The sequence below is a fragment of the Astatotilapia calliptera genome, chromosome 23 (assembly GCF_964374335.1).
Source record: "Astatotilapia calliptera chromosome 23, fAstCal68.1, whole genome shotgun sequence".
In the NCBI taxonomy this organism is placed as follows: domain Eukaryota; kingdom Metazoa; phylum Chordata; class Actinopteri; order Cichliformes; family Cichlidae; genus Astatotilapia; species Astatotilapia calliptera.
The window spans coordinates 26,488,203-26,510,480 of NC_137443.1; the positions used below are offsets into that span (position 1 = coordinate 26,488,203).

At 40.2% G+C, this 22,278-nt stretch overlaps 1 long non-coding RNA gene across 1 annotated transcript; it reads right to left on the reverse strand.

Moving 5' to 3' along the window:
* Positions 1–1,056: 1,056 nt before the first annotated feature.
* LOC113016521 (uncharacterized) lies at positions 1,057–14,850 on the reverse strand. The gene is made up of 3 exons (XR_013905366.1): positions 14,558–14,850; positions 2,690–2,816; positions 1,057–2,595 (listed from the first exon to the last, which is right to left on the reverse strand). It is a non-coding gene; the product is annotated as an uncharacterized LOC113016521 (long non-coding RNA).
* Positions 14,851–22,278: the final 7,428 nt, after the last annotated feature.

The window sequence follows — 22,278 nt, forward strand, 5'->3', positions numbered from 1 at the left end:
GTCTTTGGGTTATGAAATAATACCTGTCATCTGCCGACTGCTGAACCCTGAAAAGAGGGCAGGTTTTCCAGGTCAGCCTGCCATCTGTCAGCGCAGCCCCTCTCCTGTTTTTGCACATTAGCACCTGATTGGTTGGAACCAAGTCAGAGTGGGCAGGTCCACCAGGGTAACAGTCGTGGACAAAGACAACATGGACACGTGCGCACAGTGTGCACGCCTACAAGCGTATGGGACACAAAAATTACCACGTGAGCGAATTAACTTGACCTAACTTTTAATTATCCGCCACAGCGTTAACATAAAGTTTTTGCTGTTGCTTTGGGGTCACTGGTTCAAAATAAAGAGAATAAGTAGGTTTGTGTCTTATAAATCCTGTATTATCTGAGAAAAATGTTCAAGCTTTTATCAGTAAATCATGTGTCAAGACATATAAGATGATATATAAAACATGTGCTATTGGAAGGTTTATGGGGCTCTTCTTGATTTCATCTCTTTAGCAGCACACATGTGTAAAAGTGGAAATTATGTGACATTTTGGAAGTAGTTTTAGCAGCTAGTGGAACCAAGGGGTAAGGAGGGTTGGGTAATAAGAAGGCAGAGCCAAGTCATAATTTATTTAAAGAACTCATTATAAAATATTGTGCAAAATTAGCTCAAAACATTGCAAAATTTACTAAAGTTATTAGCAGAATGTGAAGAAATTACTGCTGCGACCTCATGTTAAAAAGTGTGTGTTGTGTTGAAGCGATGTCATCTTTCATTAGGGCCAGGCTGTACTTTCATGTAATACCAGTTTGTACCACAAGACGGTGTAGTGAGTCAGTTTGATCTGCTTTTAACCAGAAATGGTGCTACTGTCTATGGGAGCTTCTTTACGGCTCTGATTTATTCATTTATTTGTTTGTTTGTTTTTCTGCCATACACAAGTCAGAATTTTGGGTTACCTCAAAATTTTGTTTGACTTTTGAGAAAATAAGGCCAAAAAATGTTGGTTTTTGTCACGATTCGCGAGGCGAGCCATATGGAATTATTAAAGGACCCAAGATGCTGCACAACTGAGGTGAGGAAGCTTTATTGATGGAGCGTGCTCAAACAACAAAGGCGAGGGTGGCAAAAAACAGGAATGAGTAAAACCTAAACTGGGAAAACTAAGCATAGAAAACAAACCTGAAACCTAGAGACACACACGCAGGGATACACGGCATGACAACAGAAGGAGATACGCAGATGAACCAGCAATGCACGCGCGAAAACACAGGGTTTAAATACACAGAGGGCAATCAGGGAATGGTAAACAGGAGGGAGACACGTCTGGGAGTAATTGGACATAACGAGACAAGGGGAAGCGAAACTAGAAACACTAACGAGAGACGCAGACCTGCAAAATTAAACAGGAACTCACACATGCAAAGACACAGAGTAAGGAACACGGACTTTACACAGAGGAAAACACAGACAGAAATGGCTCAACATTAAACTGAGGAAGAACAGAACCAAAATATATCACAATAGAAAACACAAAACACTGGGTGAAAGACCCAGGATCATGACAGTTTTGTTGTTGTTTTGTTTTGTCTCAGTGTTTCGTGGGTCAAAAGGGATACTTCTTGTTCTTTCTTTTCACAATAAAATTCCAAATATATTCTGTTTTGGCACAAAAACATTCTATATGGCTAATTTTGTGATACACGAACCAACGGTTTATTAAAATAACTAAGATAAAAAATATCATTTTTATTTAATGTTATTTTGTTGGTACTGCAAAAGTTACACCAATCATATTTTTTATTAGTCTGTATCTCTGAAGAGACACTAATTAACAATAAAAAGTGTAGCTTTAATCCAACCTGATGGCAACCAAATCAAGGTTAGCACCACTTATATTTATATTTTAATTGACTGTGGTAAAGCAATTCCCCCACTGGGATTAATAATAGTTACAAGGTACGTAATATATATCAGCAACATTTTTCCAGCTCCACCTCGGGGGTCCCAGGTCGGAAAAGATGTACAGTCCCTCTTCAGCAGAAAACCAAATGAGCGCTGTGGTGTCGATACATCAGCAATCAGCTTGCAGTTTGTCCCTCCAAGTCACGTGATCTGAAAATAAACTCGCACTTCTACTATCAGAACCAAATGTGTGTAAAAAATACACGAGGGTTCAAATCCCATCCTCGTCAAAGGCTCCTTCCACTCATGTCAGTGCACTTTGATCAGAGTTTGTGGCTGAGTTCAGCAACCACCGGTTGCCACGGGGTCAGTAACCATTCTGCAGGGCTGATGTGTTTTTGCTGTCTACTTAGCAAGGGTAAAATGAAGCCAAAGCCATGTATGCAGAATCAGAAATGTCACAGTTTAAGATTTAAGCTCATTTGGACTCTTTAATCTTCATCTGTGAAACAGAAACTTGTAAAAGGAAGTTTATGCTACTTACAAAACACACATAAGCTTGTATGTTTGGGCCGTGCTGTTGATGATTGTCCTACAGAGTTCCATTCCATTCGCTTCCGCTTATCCTTTTCAGGGTCGCGGGGGGCGCTGGAGCCTATCCCAGCTGTCATAGGGCGAGAGGCGGGGTACACCCTGGACAGGTTCCTACAGAGTTATCAAAGCGTATTTTTGAGGTCTGGTTAGAGGTGTTTGGTTCTCACAGCAGGTTAGTGGTGCGTGGTTTTTGAGAAATACAGACCTGTGGACTTCTTCTTTTCCTCACTTTACTGTAAAGTTTTCATGTGACTTAAATATGTCAGGGTTAGCAGGTCTTGGGTCCTTCAGTCGAGGCATCTTCTGATTGACAGGTGCAGGCACACCTTCATCTACGATAGAAGCAGCATGCACAGATTATTATTTTCTCACGTCTAAAAAAAACAGAAGCTTTATCCATTTCCTGCCTTCTCTCCCTTCCTCCCCCCTTTCCCTTCGCTAGTTCAGCTGTCTGGTCAATGGGACCGGGGCAAGGAGCCAAGCATGTACAGCCAAACCTTCCCCCCCTTCCCTCTCCATCCTCTCCCATCCAGACGGCCTCCTGTTCAGCTGTGACGCTCGCCGCAGGTTCCAGCCAGGTCAGATGTTCAACACAGGCGACAACATGTTCACTCCTCACCGCTGTTTTGCCGCGCCTGCCTGTTAATGCCGCCGGCCCGGCGGTACGAGCTCGGGAAAGGTACAATAAAGGGAATGATTTCGGTATAACAGCCCCAAATCCATTCCACAGGAGCTCAAACTAATGAAGTCCTGCTAATTAAACAGTCATTCAGCGGAGATTTTAAAGACTTCCAGTGTAGCTGCAGTCGGTCATGATGAAAATGTGTGGCTATGCATTGCATGTTTGAACATTTGTAACAGCTTTTTTTAAAAAAAATAATAGTGCATTAAATGTCTGTTTTACCAATTTTTCTTTTCCTTTCACTTGTTGAATTTGTAATTCCTGCTCACACAATGTCACAATCTCAACTGTATATATTGCAAATGTGCATGTGTTCACTGGGAATCTAAACCTTCTGTATGATTTTGCCAGATTATTTGTGCCTGGGGAGCAATTTTTGAGGCCCTATAATCATGCACACCCACCTTAAATGACACCAAACGCACCGCCCAGCTAGTAAAAAGAAAGTGGGAAAACATGCTGGAAGGGTGCTGGCCAAGGTTTCTCCTTCCTTCGCAGCACATGTTGTCTGTCTCTCAAGCGCCGTGGTGGCCTGTGCTCTCTAGTCAAAGGTGCGGCTATGCTAGCCGCCCAGGTGCAGAGCAGATAGGGTTGCAGCGCATAAACGGCTAATTCCAGCACGGCTGTGGGAACGCCAGCTGCCCCCGTATTTCTCAAAATCTGAAATTGTTTTGGATTCACGCGCCAACAGAAGGACTCGACATGCAAGAGTGAAAGCAGCTCGTTTCCTGTGTCTTCCCACGTCAATAAAATAACTGCTCGGTACCGTGGCAAAACCCAACTTCTGTTCTCCAGCCTCCTCACCCCTCCTCCTCCTCCTCCCCTCCCTGCGTTTGATAGATGATACCGAATGTATTTGAGGCTTTACCACAGCAGAAGGACTCGAGCAGAAACTATGCATATGTTTGACCATTAAAGCCTCTCACAATATTGACTGTACTTCACCAGGAAAGTCAAATGTTCTCACTACATCTCTGCTTCGATGTATGCAACCTTTAAACCCTCCACACACTTGTTTCTGCAAATGAGCACGCTCGCCGCTCGAGCCGTAACGAGCTGCGCTTTTCCGAACAGTCCAGGCAACCTTTAAACCTTTCCAAACTTGTCTTTGTTCTGCTTCTGCAGATCCTGCTTTTAGAGCTCATTTCCAAAACATGGTGGTGCTTTGAGAAACCCAAATCATCATTAGGTTTATCAGACACAGCGGATCAGGGTTAAAGAGCTCTTTTGTTTTTTTTGTTTTTTTAAGTTGTGGAGGAAAAAAATAGTCTAAATGAATACAGTTTGTATTGTAGTATTAGCTTGCAAAAAATATGAGAAAAAAACTGCATTTTAAAAAAATGAACAAGCGGTGTTTTTCCATATTTTGTTATATTGACCTTTTATTAATAAAACATATTCAGTTTGAACATATTATCTTCTTACATTTATTTTATTATTTAACACCAACAATCTTCTTTGTTATATTAATATTTTATTAATTTTACTAATTAATTATGACATTTCAGAATTTATTTTCATATATTAAAAATTATCAAAAAAAAAGAAAACAAAGAAAAACAAAATAAATTACAGTTTCAACAACTATGTAACAAGTATTACAGGACACATTGTATTAAAACAGTATATTTATAAATATGTAATATTGTAATATGTATTTATACAATAGAGCCCCTGTATTTATATAGTGAATCTTCTTTGATGTTTACAATGTATCTCTTTAAATTTACACAACGTATCTCGTTGTATTCATACAAATTATACTCTTGTATTTATACACTGTATAAATACAGTGTATATTACACAACATTATTTTTTAATGAACCCCATTTGTTGTTATTTAATCCCAGCAGATCACACAGAAGTGCAGCTAACTCAGCAGCACAACAGATCGGTCAACACTCTACGCTGTCAACGACACCGTGTGGCAGCAGGAACACAAGCCGACTGTTGTCGTTTGTGTCTGCGGCAGCTTGTGAATTTTTGGTGGGCAGATGTTTTTTTTGTCGCGCGGCCGTCAACCTGCGAGACAAGATGAAAAGGTTCAGACGCCGCCCGACCTGCAGAGGCGGGGACAAAAGGCTGCGGGGAGAGACGGCTTGAACCAACCGGCCTTCGGGAAGATTTAAGCTATAGACGGATGGATGTGGACTGAGATCAGCAGAATGGCATCTGCTTTACACACCCACACAGACATTACACACACGCACGCAGCTGAGATATTAGCATTCAGAGCAGAGCTGCAACCGAGCAGCTTTCTGTGTGTTTGTTCTGTTTTTAGCAGCTAAAGCACTTAAATTCTCCTTAACCTTTTCAACTTCTTTGACCCTTCAATAGATCCATTACTGCAGTCTTAAACTGTGCAGCAAATCTCATACTTGAAAACCTTTATCTGCTGTTTTCATAAAATTAGGCTGTTCCTAATCTCACCAAACAGTGGCTGAAAACAAAACTCTGGATTGGATTTGAACCTTAGTTCGAAGTCCGCCACCTTAAGCAGACTATCTTAGTCCTTTTGAACAGGAAGCACTTCTACATGTGGTAAATTTGTTCATGGAAAAAGAATCATATAATATAATAAAATACTGTATCTTACTACTGTGAGGTTACGGTACCTTAGGCCTTGGGCACATAGGCCTGGTCAGCGGTTCCCCAGCAACCACAGGTTGCTAAGAAGAAACACGTATTCCCCAAAAAGTTTGCCGTCAGTAGGTAAAGCTGGTTGCTGAGTTTGCTAGCAGACTGCCTCGGTCACCCACTGATGTTGAGTTCCAGCTTTGATACAAACATTCACTAACTTCTTGGCAAGTTATAGGGAAACTGTAAAAAATGTGACAATAATCAGAGGTGGAGACGGCGTGCCTTCAAAGTAAAAGTTTGAATCAAGCAGCTAACAAGTGTTCGCAGACAAGCCAGTGGCTTCTGTGCAAACTGTGTGTGATTGCTGCAATCCCCTTGGTATGTAGGCCTGTGTAAGTGTGGCCCAGACTGGCAGTTTTAAGATATTTTAGTACTATAAGCTCCTGCAATGGAACATAACTTTAACAGCTGATTTGAGGATCTGCTGAACAGTTGGGGAATTGAAGACATTAAAGTATAAATTTGTGAGATCGAGGGCACTTCTAGAGGTAAGTTGAGTCAGCGGTGTTCACATCTGACTGTTCTACATCTACACATGGAGGGGGGGGGAGCACTTCAGGTGATAATTGCCCTTCCTTCCTCAACGTATAAATGAACTCTTCACTCCTGCATTTTCTTTCCCACCAATTAGAGATGTCTGTGGTGGCAGAGCACCACATTGCACTCTTGGACCTTCGTCAACAGGGGGATGAGGCGATTCTGTGCTCGTGTGAAACGGTGCTGGCAGTATCTGCTGCTCGCATTCATTCCCATATAAACTCTTCTTCTTTTTTTTTTTTTTTGCGGTTTCCTCCCCCAGCGATGCAGACAGCACAATGGTCTCACTGAGCGGTGACGATTAACACATAAAAGCGACACGGGGAATCTCGCTGCTAGATACTAGCGCACATGAGAGGGCAAAGCATTCATAGCATGCCAAGAAGTTCAGTGGGAGCCCCTTCTATCTGATTGGTGATCTTTTGTTTTGGCGTTGCCCTCGATTCGGGGGAACGTGCCCAATCAGATTATGGAGAGGGAGGCAGAGCGAGACGACAATCGCCGTTTTCTATTTACTCTGTCTATCTCCAAACGGCTTCACTTAAGGCGGCCACAGATAAGTCAAAGCGTCTCCATCCTGGTGCTTCAACGACCTCCTCCCCTACTTCCCTCAGACACTGAGGCTGGATTAAACTCAAACTTGAGCACAAGCAGACGATCATGTTTTAACCCCAAACTCCTCCAAGCTGACAGGTAATCACAGGAAGCTGCTTAGTAAAGAACAAAAAATGAAGGCTCAGTGATTGAATCAACAAAATAAGAGCACATTTTGCGGGGGCTGGGATTGTGCACAAGCTGCTGCTTTTATTTTGGAGGAAGCTCACTCATATAAATGCGTCTTTCAGTTCGTATTTGCTACTTTAGCACTTAAAAAATGTGTGATTTTAGATAAAAACAGCCCTACGGAGGCAATTTAGCAGGTAACATGCTGGAGATTAAGTCTGTGAAGTCGCCAGGGTGAAAGAAAGTCGAATTAATGTGAGTTATGAACGGAAAATTCAACGAAAGAGAGATTTCTGCAAAACTTTACTTCAATAAAATTCACTTTGCATCCTTTTTTATTTCTTGTTAAATGTTGAAAAGAACAAACTCTTGGATGTGGGGGCATGATCTTCTTTCTTGAGAATTTATAACACACTGATTCAATCTTGTTTGTTTGTTTTTTTTACTCAAACTAAATACAACCAGAGTCTACAGGGACCAAAATAATAAATTTAAACCACAAACCATCCTAAGACTGGTACTGAATCCTGGTGTGAGATCAAGTCAGAGATCTGTAAAACTGAGCTAACCCTCAGTAATTTATTTGACCTCGGGGGCAGCATACAAAAAACCATCTACACTGGTTATAATGCAACTATAATGTCATGATTAGAGGTAAATATTAAAGCTTTATTTTCCCTTTAAAACTAGATATTTCCTTGATTTTACACGACTGAACTCCTAAACACAATCTGCTGCTAATTGGTGAATTCTTGAAATGTATGTTATTTAATTTGTTTTTCACATAATTGATTTCTAATTATGAGCTCGACCTAAACCCAGCAGCAAAATATCAATAAACGCTGTTTTCTCTGTTTTCTGGAATTTTCCATATCAGCAGCAGTCGTGGCAACCTCCCCGTCCTGACCCCGTCTCCCGTCAACGTTTCAATCCAAGTCTCAGCCCTGGCGTAAGCCCGACATCAGGTAGGTAGGCTAGTTTAAAAAAAAAAAAAAAACCGGGGAGAGCAAACACGCTGCAATCTCGCGTGTAAAAAAAACATAAATGACTTTGCATAAACACAGGCAGACATATGAGTGCATACTCTACATATGTATGTTAATGGTGATATAATGTGTGCGTATTATGCATGCAGATGACTCATAATCCGATATGTTAATAAATTTGTGTCACTGATTTGAATATTAAATTATGTTTTTAAATATATATGTGCAATTAGATGTAGCTTTTATGGATTATGTGCTTATAGTTTTGAATACGATGCGTTTTTGTACCTAAAAGTACATTTAAAAAATAATAACTTGGAAATAAATATAGATGTTTTTTCATGGTAGATTTGCAGGTTTTGTAAATTAAGCATTGCGTTTGATGTGTGAACTCAAAGCTTATAAAGTGTTAATCATTTATTTCTGATTAAAGACGACAGCAGTGGTTTTTCCTTGCTTTACATGGAGTTGTGCTTGTTTTGCTTTGTTTGACAGGTGGGTGTATAGTCCAAAGGTCTGAATGTGTATTTCCTGCATGTTTCCAGTGATGTTTTAGTCATTTTAGCTCATTGATTAGGTGTTTAAAGCCTCTGCTGATGAGTTAATGCACAATTAAGTTAAAGAGTGACAAAAACGGGCTAAATGGTTCAAATCTGAGAAGACAATCCAGGTAGAAATACTCAGCACTTCCTTCAAAATATTTTAAGGTTGTATAAAGTAAAATATAATCTGTGTAGAAGCACTGATTATCCCTGCACAACTGAACAGGCAAAACTGACACAAAGTACCTGCTTTAATCTGACATTTTACAAAACTTTTGATGCTTTTTATTACTTTATTACTTTTTATTTTTATTACTACTAAGGTCACAGCTCCCCTTCAAAAATAAATAAAAGCTCAAATATTCCACCACTGAAGGGTTTTGTGGTAATTAAAGCTGCTTCCTCTCCTGCACTGCTTTGTATTTTGATGGTCTAACTGTACAATTTTTTGGTGGAAATTCAGCTCAGAGCAGACTTGGCTGTCAGGAAGAGTCTGTGTGTGTGTGTGTGTGTGTGTGTGTGTGTGTGTGTGTGTGTGTGTGTGTGTGTGTGTGTGTGGAGAGGGGGGGGGCAGCTACCTCAAGTTGGATTTATGAGGCAAAGCCCCCTGGTTGACACTGCCACTGCTGGGAGGAGATCCAGACCGTACAGACTGACCGGCACGAGTGCAAAGAGGCAGCGTTTGGGTTTCTCACACCTGACACGTCAGAAGCGAGTTCCTTTGTTTCCCCAGAGGCAGCATTCATGCATCATATAACCCCATATTGCACTCGTATGCACCTCTAATGAGTGCGCATAAAAGAAAATACGAGAAAAAATAACAATTAGTTGTTGTTTTATGGCTGCTTTTATTGTGCAGTTCCCCTGTAAAGCATCATTTATCACAATATTATATAACCCAAAGCTAAAGTTGGTATTCCTCACTTTAAAAATTGTTGTATTTATTGATAACTGCACCTCAGAAGTGGTGTATGCTTTCCATGAAAATCAGCGTAGAGCCACGTGCCTCTATCGTATGGGACGACAACCTTTTAGATAAAATAATATACATGTCTCTGAGAAGGAAACACGTTCTATATTAAACTCTATTACTGTAAATATCCTTATGTACACTTATGAATATGGAAACGTGTTTGCAAGGCTGTGGATTTTCACTCAGATGATGATGAGAGTGAAATTTTGCAAGTCTGCGCTGGTGCATAATCGCTCTACCTCCTCCAAACAGTTCACGAGGCAGCAGCGAGGCTTCTTACTGGTTTTCAGCAGACGGCTTCGCATCACTACCACAATCCTCCTGGCTTCTCTCCATTGGCTCCCTGTATTGATTTGAACATTTCACTGATCACTTTTAAAGCACGTCAAGGTTTGGCTCCAAGCTACAGAGCAGCAATATTGACCCCAAGTGAACCAACTTGCAGCTTTAAAGCCTCAGGTGCGGCCCCAGGGGTCTTAAATCAGAAGGTGATCTCACCGAGGGTGACCTCAGCCTCCTTAAAATACATTTTTATAAGCTTCCGATGTTGTCTTTTAGCAGGTTTTACCTTTTATTTCTGTTTATATTTCTTGTTTATCTTTTGTTTTATTACCACTATTGCTTTTATTCTTCCTTGTTACTGCTTTAACACAATCTTACCTTTTTGCCAATTTTAACAAATTCTTATAGACTTGGGTTTAGGTCATATGTCTTATGTTAGCAGCTTTCCCCCCTCAAATGTCGTTTTACTTTTTACTGTTCTGTTGTTTCCCTTCTTTGAAAGCTGCTATTACTTTTATTTATTTATTGTTGTTTCTTTAAAAAAATAGCTTTTTGTCTTTATTCATCTTTTTTTTAGCTTTGTTTTTAATTTGCAAGTCTTTTTTTTCCCTTTAACTGTTTTTCTTGTTTTTTATTTGTACTTGTGCTGCATACTTTTACCCTCGGCCATCAAAAAACAAATTTAGACATGTTTTGTCTGATGTTGTGTTTTAGGATCGAGTTTTTATAGTTTGTGTATTTTTAAAGGTCTCTGACTGTTACTGTGACTTGTGTTGACATTTTCTTTTACACTGATGTTATTGTCTTCTTGGCTCTGCTCTAACTTAATCTTACCTCTTGCCTTCGTTAAACATATTTTTTTTAACATGTTTTTATCTTATAACATCTTCTTACTGTTTTTTCTTTCTCAGTTGTCTTGTTTATTTTTTACTATCACTATCATTTTGATTTTTTTTAATCAATATTGATATTTATTTCATGTTTTCCCTCAACTTAATCTTCTCTTTTGCCATCTTTAAAGATATTTTTCAACAACTGGTTCTGTACTACAATGAAAGCTCGATGTGCCAGCGGTCACTGAAGAACTCTGGAAGGTTGATGTCGTTTCATTGCTACTGTAAAATGTGCAAAACAACAAAATACACTCCACTGAGTGTGTCCAAACGTCTGACTGGCACTGTGTTGTTGTTGTTTTTAAAATTTTTACTGGCTTATTGCTTCTGTTATTTTATTGGTATTTAATTAAAACATTGAGATTTTTTTTCTGGATGTTTTAATTTAATTTGCCATCTCAAAACCTTTGCAGACTTTCTGTGTGTCACTTTTCAATGCTTGTTATTTCTATTGTATTGGTATTTTTATTGACAGTTGTTTACATTTCATCTAGTTTGTATTGATGACCTTATCCTTCTTCTGCTTGTCTCTCAAAGCACCTTAAAAAAATTTTCTAAGGTGCTCAACAGCATCATTAAAGTCATTATCATAGTATTTAGTTATTATTTAAAAATAAAAAAGATAATCCTTATAATAATAGGTCTTAATGGTGATAGAAAGCACATCTTTTGGGGTTGGTGTTAGTTCATTTTTAGCTCACATATTATGAGCTCTGTTAAATTTCATCAAATATTCCAAGTATTCACTGTTTAGCCCAGTTTTTCTTCCTCATCAAGACAGAAAAAGCTTTGATATTTAATTTATACCATCGTCGGACACTAAAAATCCTCCACGGGTGAAATTATTTAAGAGTTGGAAGGACTGTAAAGCTACAGAATAACAGTGACGCTGTGTATTCAGTCATATCCGTGTTTAAAATCGAATCAAAAATCCCGGTTTCTTATTTTTTCATCCTGCTGTGGTGCTCGAGGAGGCGCCTTTATGTGTGATTTTTTTTTTATTATAGGGAGTCAACATGTGTCAGTTTAATCTTAAACAGCAGAGAGTGCGAGCAGCGTTTGGAGGCTGAGCAGCCACGGTGAGAGACGTTTTTTAAACTGTAGGGTGCAGCAGTCGTCTTTCAAACAGGACGAGCCAGAGCCGAGGAGAGAGCTGGCGGTTGGAGGAGGCAGAGCAGACCGAGGAGGCCCGAACACAAGATCCACAAACGCTCCGGAGTGAAGAAGAGGAGGAGGAGAGAAAGAAGGAGGGTCGGGGAAGGGGGGGGGGGGGGGGGTGATGTGTAATTACAGACTACATACCAACACCCCGCTGTAATTTACATTACTTGATGTCATGGAAAAATATTAGATGAAGATTGTTTTTATCCACAGTCAGTAACAGGATGAAGGGAATTCTCACACACTCACACAGAAACGTACACATACATATCTCACAAGCCACTTGACCGCTTAAGTTGCAATGATTATGCCATTAACTGACATGAACCTTCAGCCAATTCTCAGCGTCACGCACAGGCAGCCAATCACGAGCGGGGAGACGGACAATTCTGAATGAAACCGGGACAAGAAATCCTGTTTTAATTTACCCATATCTGCAGTCAGCATCCATGTGGAGACTTTCAGCCAGTCCTCGTGGTCTTATTACCATAAAATAAGCAAAAATAGGTGTTGGGATGTATGTAACCGCTTCATATGGCTTCAATTTTGCTCGTGTGCTTAGTAATTCCCCAGATCTGTCATTACATGAGGGTGGGGAAAGCGCTAAGGTTTGACCACACTATCGCTGCGAATTCCTCAGAGCAGATTATTGAAATACTTCAGGGTTAAAGGTAGTGCAGCAGGAACTTTACTAGCACCGGTTTGCTTCACTGTTTAATTGATTAAATATCTAAAAAAAAAAAAAAGAAAATGCAAAAAAAGGTGTAAAGTGATTTGTTTAAAATGCATGTTTCATAAAATTTGCACTTCATAGTGCAAAAAAACAAAATTATTCCTAAATAATCAACTAAAATAACCCAGAATCATTACATTTCTCATCTTTCTGTAAGTTAATTAAATCACATAATCAATTAATCATTTCAGCACCAGTTAGATGATATACAAAGAGTTCTCTTTCCTTTTGTCTTCAGTTTTTTCATATTCAAATTGATCTGAAGACTCTACATCAAGCATATTTTTTGGGGTTACTGTGAATTAATCAAACTTGCATTTCTAACCGATTGTTTTTCTGAAGAGAATAAATGAAAACTGTATGAAAGTAATCGCATTCCACGGCTCTGTCACTATTTCAGAGGATTACATGCCTGCTTACAATTACATGCAGGTAGTCGCTAATCTGTGCAGATTTGTTCAGAAAGAGGCGCACTCACACAGCCAGGCAAGGCTCGCGAGGTGGAGAAGGTACAGGAGTCAGCCTTTCCAGTGAGGTAAACAATCGGTTCAAATTAGCAAAGGTGCAAAGTTTAAATGGGCTCGAGGGAAAGTCTGTGTCAAATATTGGAGCTGAAGCTGTTCGAGCATCTGCTGCCGCACAGAGGTGAAGCGTCCAGATTGTTAAAGCTGAAAGCATGCAGGCGGAAATCTGCAACGCACAGACCATCCTCAGTGTTGTTGAAATGCAAAGTCACACTGACACTGATTCACACAGTTACCCCTGGCATGCTTCAGCCCATAAAACAACTCCTTTTTTGCTACCACTGACAGCCGTGTACGGAAGTCCAAAAGTGACGAGAGAAATTTATTTGAGAATTATTTAAACCTGATTTATAAAGAAAAAGCAACAACAACATTAAAGGCCTCCTTTTTTAGCTTTTCACACAAGGTTTATTTGGGGTTTTAAATTCCTCAAAAAGAGGTTTAATTTGCATTTGATTAGTAGGAATCAAATGCAAATCAGTGAGTGAGCAATTTAACACTGAATGCTGGGTTATTTGACTCTATTGTTACATTTGGACTTTTTAAAAAATATAATTAAATACACTTTTTTCTCTTTAAAAGATGCTATTGAAAATAGTGGTGTGCAATACTGCAAATTTTGGTATCGTACTGATACCTACACCGATACTTTTAACCTATAAAAGTCGCTTATGTAGGGGAGAGCAGTGTGTCGTGATTTATGAGATAAGTCATCATCAATTTTCTAATTCTGAACACATTTTAATGACCACTAAATCACTGTGATTTTTACTTTACACAATAATTAGTTAACACAACAAAAACACACCTTTCAGCTTTTCATGTATTTAGAAACTGAGTTTTTTGGGGAGCTGGAATGGAAATGTGTTTGTCTCTAAAACACTTTGAGTCAACTTCTGCTGCAAACGTGCTACAGGCTATAAACAAAATAGACCTGACAGAAGAAATAAAATAAAATAATGTATTTAACACAACTCAGTGTGCTACATACTGAACTTAGAGGATAGAAACAAAGTATTGACCCTATTGTGCTAGTATTGATCCAAAGCCAATACTAGTGTTGGTATCGATACTATTGATATTTGGATCTGCCAACCTTAAATTTAAAATATAGTTCTCTGGATTGTGTTTCTTGTTGTTGCTGTTACTGATAGAGTGCGGTCCAAAAAAAGAAAGAAGTAATCACCACAGTGGGTAGCTCTACATGTTTGATTTGGCAGAGGGTTTACAGCGGATGGCTTCAAATAAAAGGACGATAACATGCAGCAATGGTGCCTAAGGTGCCTTGCTATAGACTCCAAACTGAAAATGCTTAAAAAACTCAAGTTAACAGTCGATCAGCAAGTGTCACAACACAAAGTTTGTGAAATTTTAACTGCTAAAAGTATGAAACTCACAGCCCATTCAGGTTGCACAGGAAGTCGAGCTCCTCCAGCATGAGACATCCATCCAAGAAGGTTTGCTGTGTTTTCCAGCACAGTCACCAGAGCATGGAGGAGATACCAGGAGACCGGTATTTACTGTAGGAAACCTGGACAGGGCGGTAGAAGGACATCAACCAATAATCAGGACCAGTATCTGCTCCTTTGTGCAAGGAGGAATAGGATGAGGACTGCCAGAGCTACAAAACAACCTGGTGTGAATGTCCCTGACCAAACAGACTTTGTGAAGGTGGCCTGCGGCCCTACGTCCTCTAGTGGACCCTGTGCTCACTGCCCAGCACTGGGGAGCTCATATATATGAAGCCCACATATAGAAGTCCAGCAGTGACAAGAGAACAAATTATATTGAAACTGCTAACACAAGTTGAATTTGGTATGGTAAATTCCTAAAAGGTAATGACTTACATAAATGCAACAAGAAAACTTGTTTTGAATTAGCATTTGAATAGCTCAATTCAAATACATTTTGGCAGTTTGATGCAGAATTCTCTATTTATGGATTTTATTATTTATTATTATGTTTTAAAAAATGTGCATCTTGGGATTGTTTTTAGGTTTTATAGATGGAGGACGGTGGAACGATGGAGAAAAGACATCTGGAAATGTATCCATATTTTGTAAATGCCATGTTTCCTTTAAGAGCAAAACAAGCTCCACTTGCACCCAGCACAGCTCATTATACATGCTTCTAATAATAGAAATGCAAATTAAGCTACATAAATAAATACTGCTTAAACTACCTACAGTTTCTGGCCCAAATAATGTTTATTTACATCACATTTTTCACCTTTTATCTGTTTTACTGTATTTTTAAAACCGGCACCTTCAATTTTAAAAAGCAGCAAAAAGATATACATTAAAGGAATAATGTCTACTTGCCATATATCACACATGCACATACGGGAAATGAAATTTCTATTTGATTGAACACTTTCAATTTAAAGCCACCCCTGACTTCCGTAGCCAAAGGCCAGCGCTGCATATGAGATCATCCTAGTCGACACTCACCTTTTCATCTCCTCCCTGCTGAGACAGCACCTGAGGGAGACAAAAGGTAGTCTCTTTAAGCACATAAGCGCTAAATGACGCCGACACAGCGGCTGTCACATGAAGAAGACGCATTAGTAAATAACAGCGGGTTGATAACGGTGAAAATGCACCATCAAATGTACTCCATAATGCTTTACAGCTGCCATTCGCTGACATTTATATATCACTTTTTAGTGGTGGTCCAATGAAACGGCGGCTTTGAAATAAAGTCAGCCATGATTCATGTCTCTGCTGTGTCAGTCTTACATTAATATTATGACCATATCCATCATGTCGGCCATCTATAATGAACAGATGCTGTAAAACACAATTTGGCACGACAAGAGGGAGAGGTGGAGGAAGAGTGTTTCACTCATGGCAGCGTGCTGCCTTTCAGACGGGCAGTGGAGCTCCGAGCGGCACAGATCTACAGCGAGGAGTCACTTTTTCCTCTTTTATGTGTCCAAAGCTGACTGCAAGGTGAGTTACAGAGGAGGTGAAGACGTAGGACAAGAGCATCAGTCCTACGTCTCAGTGTGCTACGCGTTGAGGCTTTGATGGCTTGTAGGTCAAATCACATCCAAGGAAAACTTGGCTGAACATCAGCGGGAACGTAATCAGGTGGTTGCCAAACTTTGTGCGCTGCACCTCACCACAGGTTGTAGCTGTGAGCTGTTTTGTGCTGTTTTCATTTGAGGCTGGAAAGGTGGAAAATACTCAAAGAGAAATGCTCGGAGAAGGAAAAAGACAAATGAAGAAAATTAGCAGAAGAATGCACTGTTTGCTTGTGAGTCACGTCAAAATCATCAGTTTCAAAAGCAGCTGAATGACTTTATTTCCTGATGAAACAAGTCCTACCTACTCCACGTGTTTAATCAGGCTCGGTTTTGATCTGAAAATAACCGAAACCACACTTTCTTTGAAGACAATGCATCCTGCATTCCTGTCTTTGGGTTTTTCTCCGTTTGCAAGATGCAGATATGAGGGAAAATAATCTCTTAGCTAAACAACCCGTAGCACCCCAGATGAATCCCAATCTAATGCTTGCAAACACCTGGCGTAGGTTACATATAATTTATATAGAGTCAGAAAAAAAGGCGACTTAGGGATCTAAAAAAGTCCAGGTTTATTTCAATGTTACATTAAACCCATGCTTGTTGAAAGGGTTCAAATTTCAGATCCTCAGATTTACCCTAAAAAAGCCTTGAGTAGGTACTGACCAAGGTACTGTGCTGCCTCCAAAAAGTGATGTAATTTTACAACAGAAGCCACTGCCAGACCCATGCCTCCTTAAATGGTTAGGGTTACGTCAAGAAGGGCATCTGGCATAAAATCTTTTGCCAAATCAAACATGCAGATCATCAAGAACAAGTCATGGACGAGGTGTGAGGTAGAAATGACTACTGGGCTCAAGATGATGGTGGGATTAGATCAGAGGTTGTCACTGAGCCCCTTCTTGATTGTAATGGTGATGGATAGGCTAACAGATGAGGTCGGGCAGTAGTCAGGCAGTAGTCTCTGTAGATTAATTATGTTTGCAGATGACATGGTGATCTGTAGTGAGTGTAGGGAACAGGTGGGGGAGAGCCTGGAGAGGTGTAGGCTTGTCTTGAATAGAAGACAAATGGAAGTCAGTAGATACAGAATAAATGTGAATGTGTGAATGACAAGGTGACAGGTGTAGGTAGACGAGTTTAAATATCCGGGTCAACTATTGAAAGCAATGGACAAAGCACAAGAGAGGTGAAGAAGAACGTGTAGGCAGGGTGGAGCGGGTGAAGATAAACCAGGCTAGGGGGCAGAAGGAGGAGATGCTGGCTGTTAGTCAAACCCAACAGCGAAAGATAATTACTCATTTGGAACACTCTTAGTTACACGCCACATGACAGAAAGAGCAACTAGTGACATGATTAAATATTGTTTCGCAACTGATTCAAAAACTGCTGTTTCTAAACGTGTGTCAATAGATTCACACCTCAAACTATGTAGTCCGTCATCAGTGACTTTAATTTTGAATGCACTATGAAATGCTGCTGCTTGCAGACTGCATTTCCTGATAAAAGGGTGCTCAGTAATATCATTATCCCCTTCAAATATCCCTATTTTACCATTTCCCATTATCCTTATGCAATTTTCTATTAGCAGACTGTTCATTATGTCTGCACTCTAGTTTTGGTTATCTGTTTATTTATACAAGAACTAGCACTCATTGGCACTGTAGCTGTGTCCAAATTCAGAGGCTGTTTCCTCCTGAGGCCGCATTTGTAGGCCGATTACGTAACAGCGACGCGACGAAGGCTTTCCAAATTCGTAGACTCCTCCAAATGCGTCCTCCTTTTCCACAGATTTGAAGGATGGGTTAGGTGTATCCTTTGTGGCCCAACCTATCCCAAAATTCATTGCGCAGCCCAGCAAATTCCAGTTTCAAACAATTGCGGCAGCTACTTAGTTTTAATATTACTCATATTACTCTTTCTGGGTCACAAAAGAAACTTTTAAGATATTTTCAGGCGGGAATGTAGCTGTTTAAAATTCAAATATCTATTTATCAAGACATCACTTATATCCAAACGTGCTCCGATGTTTTCGGAGACGTCTGACGTAGCTTGCTAGTTAGCTTGCTAACTAAGCTAGCTTGCTAACTAAGCTAGCTAGCATTATCTGATAGCTTAGAATGCCAACATCTCATTCAAATATGAACACTTATGGCTCCAAAACAAGATGGTGCAGCCAAAATGTTCAATTTGAAACTGAAATTTGAAGAGTCCAAAGCCCAGCGGGTCGCTATGACCATCTTTTATATACAGTCTATGGTTCAGAAGTAAGACTGGAACAATATGGTTACACGCAGCTTGACCACAGTGACTGTACCTCAGTGTAACATGAAAGCATGCTACATATCTAAAAATGTTAATTTTATCTTGTATTTACAAGACCGATATGATTCACGCCACACCTGACACCAAAAACACTCCATAACCTGCACTATATTTGAGCAGCAGTGTGCGTTTCTGTGGCTGGACCACATGCAATGGACGTAGGTGCCTGCTCTCATCTTACACTGCAGGCAGAGACAGAGAGAGATGCATTTTCATGTCTTCAACTGTGTGTAGTCAGTGCGGAAATATTTCTCTGTGCTGCTGCTCAAACAGATTCTTTTAGCATTTTGCCAGATTTCATGCCACGTCTCAGCTGTGATTTCTACACCAAGATCGTTCTCCTGCATCTGTTTGGTAGCCTTTGTAATAACGCAGGTGGTGGCAATCAGAGCAGAGTCCTAATATTTCAAAGAGACATGGCTGTTTGTGTACATTTGCGCTTCTGGGAATGGCCAATAAAGCTCAACTGGGCTTCTAAAAATGAAGTGTGAGTTAAAGCAGAGTCTGCTTCAGATGGATGAGGGATGATTGGATGAGCCATTTTATTCTGCTGTGGGAAACTGAATGGTACCGACTGATGTGTGCACTTCTGAATTAATTATGAGCAGGGGCGTCTCCAGAATCTCTAAAATCAGGTGAAAATCAACTGTTCTGCAGTGGTGATGCAAGTATTTAGACTCTTTGCTAAAACAAAAGTCAGTCCTAATTCACTGAATTACAGTTGTAGCATTAGAAAATTAGTAGAAAAATCCCAATGTCTGGTCCAAATTCTACCAAAAGTGTTAATGAGTTAATTAAATAAATTTAATAAAATTAATTAAATAAAATCAAGCACAAAAAATGGCTTTTAACTTGAAGTTATCGCGCCCAGAAAGGTTTCTCGTGTCTACTTTTAACCCGGAAAACTGTTTGCATCTTAAAATTATTTCCTAAATGTTGTTTTCCCGGCTTTGTTCGCCGACGGTGAATATTTCTCCCCTCTTGCTCTTTTGCTTCCATTTCCCCCCGTTGAAAATTACACACAGCCTTGTTTGTATGCAAAGATACCCCCCCCCCCCCCCCACCTTTTCCTTTTCGCTTAGGGAAATTTTTATTTGTACACCATCTTTCCCGCTAATGCAACAAATGAGAAACGGCGATCCGGGCCTCAGGAAATGCTCGGGCCCAGCAACTGGCACTGTTGATGTTTGAGCATAAGCCTCTCCTTTAAAAAAGCGCGTTGATTCTCCATACCCCAATATTGACCAACCGTCTCTGTTTGATGTATGCATGCGCCCCCCCCAACCCTCCTGCCACAAATACACAGACATTCATTAACACCCCCCCCCCCTCTCCCAACTCTGCTTCCATGCAAACCCAATGTTTGGGCTTAACTTGTTAGTTATGCTTCTGGAATAGCTGTCGATGCCCCGAGATATTAGTGCACAATATTCTGTTGTGATGGACCTGACTGACTGTCTGTCTGTATGTCTGAGGGTGATGGGTGCAATGCAGCATCTTGCAGCACAGACTCTGTCATGTTCATGTGTGTTTGCACAGGAAAGAATGAGGTGAAAGCATGTCTGCAAAAAACCCAGACATTTTTCTCATGAAAAAGACAGATTGGATTTGTCGTTTATCAAGTGCAAGACTTTAAATTAGAGCACACACACTCTGCTGAGCTTGGTTAATTTCACATTTGGATATGAATACTAAATCTCTGTTTGCCATCCCTGAACTTTTTTTTTTGACACACACACACACACACACACACACACACACACACACACACACACACACACACACACACACACACACACACACACACACACACATATTGGGTTATGCAGTCAATCAGATTTCCTTAATTGGCTTTGATTTGACTGGCAAAAAGGTTGTTTCACCTAAATTAAATCAAAAAAGACCTCAATTTCCTGTAACATAATATAAAACTGCTGTTAGCAATGGAAATAATGCTTTAAAAATCCAACCACATGCTCTTGTTTCTAAGAATAACCCGCGCTTTTTTCCCTCAGATGTAACTCATGCACGGTTAGATATCACTACAGGCAACTACCAAATCAGATCGCAAGTATCAGCCCACTGAATGACTGTTATCAAATCCACATTTAGAGGTTTGAATTGTGAATTAATCCTTTCAGTTCTCGACTGTGTACAAAAAGAGTTTGAGACAAATTTGTTATGTATACTTTACTCCGGTTCTCTCATTTTCGCAAGATGTTTGGTTTGATCTAAGCACCAAAAACACTTACTGTAGGTCACAGGTTGGATGAAAATACACACAGCTACATAATCGCTCTGTTTTTTGTTTTTTGGTGGTCATTTTCATACCTTTTTCAGACATGTGAGACCTGAAATCATTCTGATTGCCGTTAACCTGCCGGCTCCTTGAGATGGTTGCTTTGAAGATGGGGACCGGGTCTGCAACCACTCGGTCAGCTGCAATCTTCAAAGGAACTTTTGGGCTAAGAAAGCAATAAGATGGAGTCTGTCTGCTGAATGTGGTCAAGTTGACAGTTGCATGCAATTGCTAAATAAAAGAAAATCGAAACCTTCCCCTATCAGAACTGACGCACAAACTTCTTAAATGGACTGTACCACAGAGTAGGCTCATAATATATAAAAAATTAAAAATTTCAGTAATAACCAGTGTTGGGACTAACGCGTTATTAAGTAACGCCTTACAGTAACTACGTTATTATTGTGGTAACGAGCACGGTAACTAGTTATTATGCCAAAATCAGGAACGCGTTAATCATTACTGGGATTTAGATAGGGTCGTTATTCGTTACTTCGTGTGGTGGCTATCGCGGAGCTTCCACAGATTCAGTAACATTAGCAAGTGGTGGAGGCCAGCAGGTGGATGAGGGAAAGGGGAGGCAGGAGGAGGAGAGACCCGAGGCGGCCGCCAGTCCGAGTGTCAGGTGAACTGAACTTCAGGTAAGAAGTTAGGACCTGCAGTCTCTCTGGGTCAGATATAAACCAAGTTTAGGTGGAGTTTATTTTCGTTATTCTGACTTTTTCATACTAGTTAGTATGACGGAGTTTCTATACAGCTGGGTGGGTGCTATGATGTTACTGATGTTGAACTTTATTTTGTTCATAAGGTTAATTATTAGAGTTGCCAACCGTCCCCTAAAAAACAGAATCGTCTGTATTCAGAGAAAATATTACGCGTTTGGTATTGAGGTGAAAAGGAACGCAGTTTGTCCCGGACTTCAGCTACAATGAAAAAGACACAAAGCTGGAGTTATTCTGTGTTTACGCTGCACAGCTGCCTCTTCTTCTCTCATCCTCTCCCCTCCCTCTCCTGTTTCTATTTCAATCATGAAACTGATCAATGATCAGCTGATCAGCTTTTCTCTCGTGTTTGTTTATCGCTCACTTTGCGCCAGAAAGAAGAAACCAGCGGATGTCGCGTTAAACAACAGCAGCACGTTTAAGCTTGATCAGCTGTTGTTAGAATTTATTTAATATTACTTTCTAGTATCGGCTGATGTTTGCTGGAGCCACAGCTGTAAAGCTGCTGGTCATGATATCGGTTTGGATATGTGGTGATAGGGAAACATGAAGATGAAACCAGGAGATGTCATCAGGGCTGAACAGGTGATGGAGAAACAGGTTTACCTTTTAGTTAACATGAATGAGTTGAAGGGAAGTTATGAACTGTTTCTGAGAGACAAATAACACCAGGATCCTTTTTGTTATGTAGCTGACAGCTGGTACTGTTCAGGGGCGTCTAGCAAAGTTTTGCCAGGGGGGGCAGGT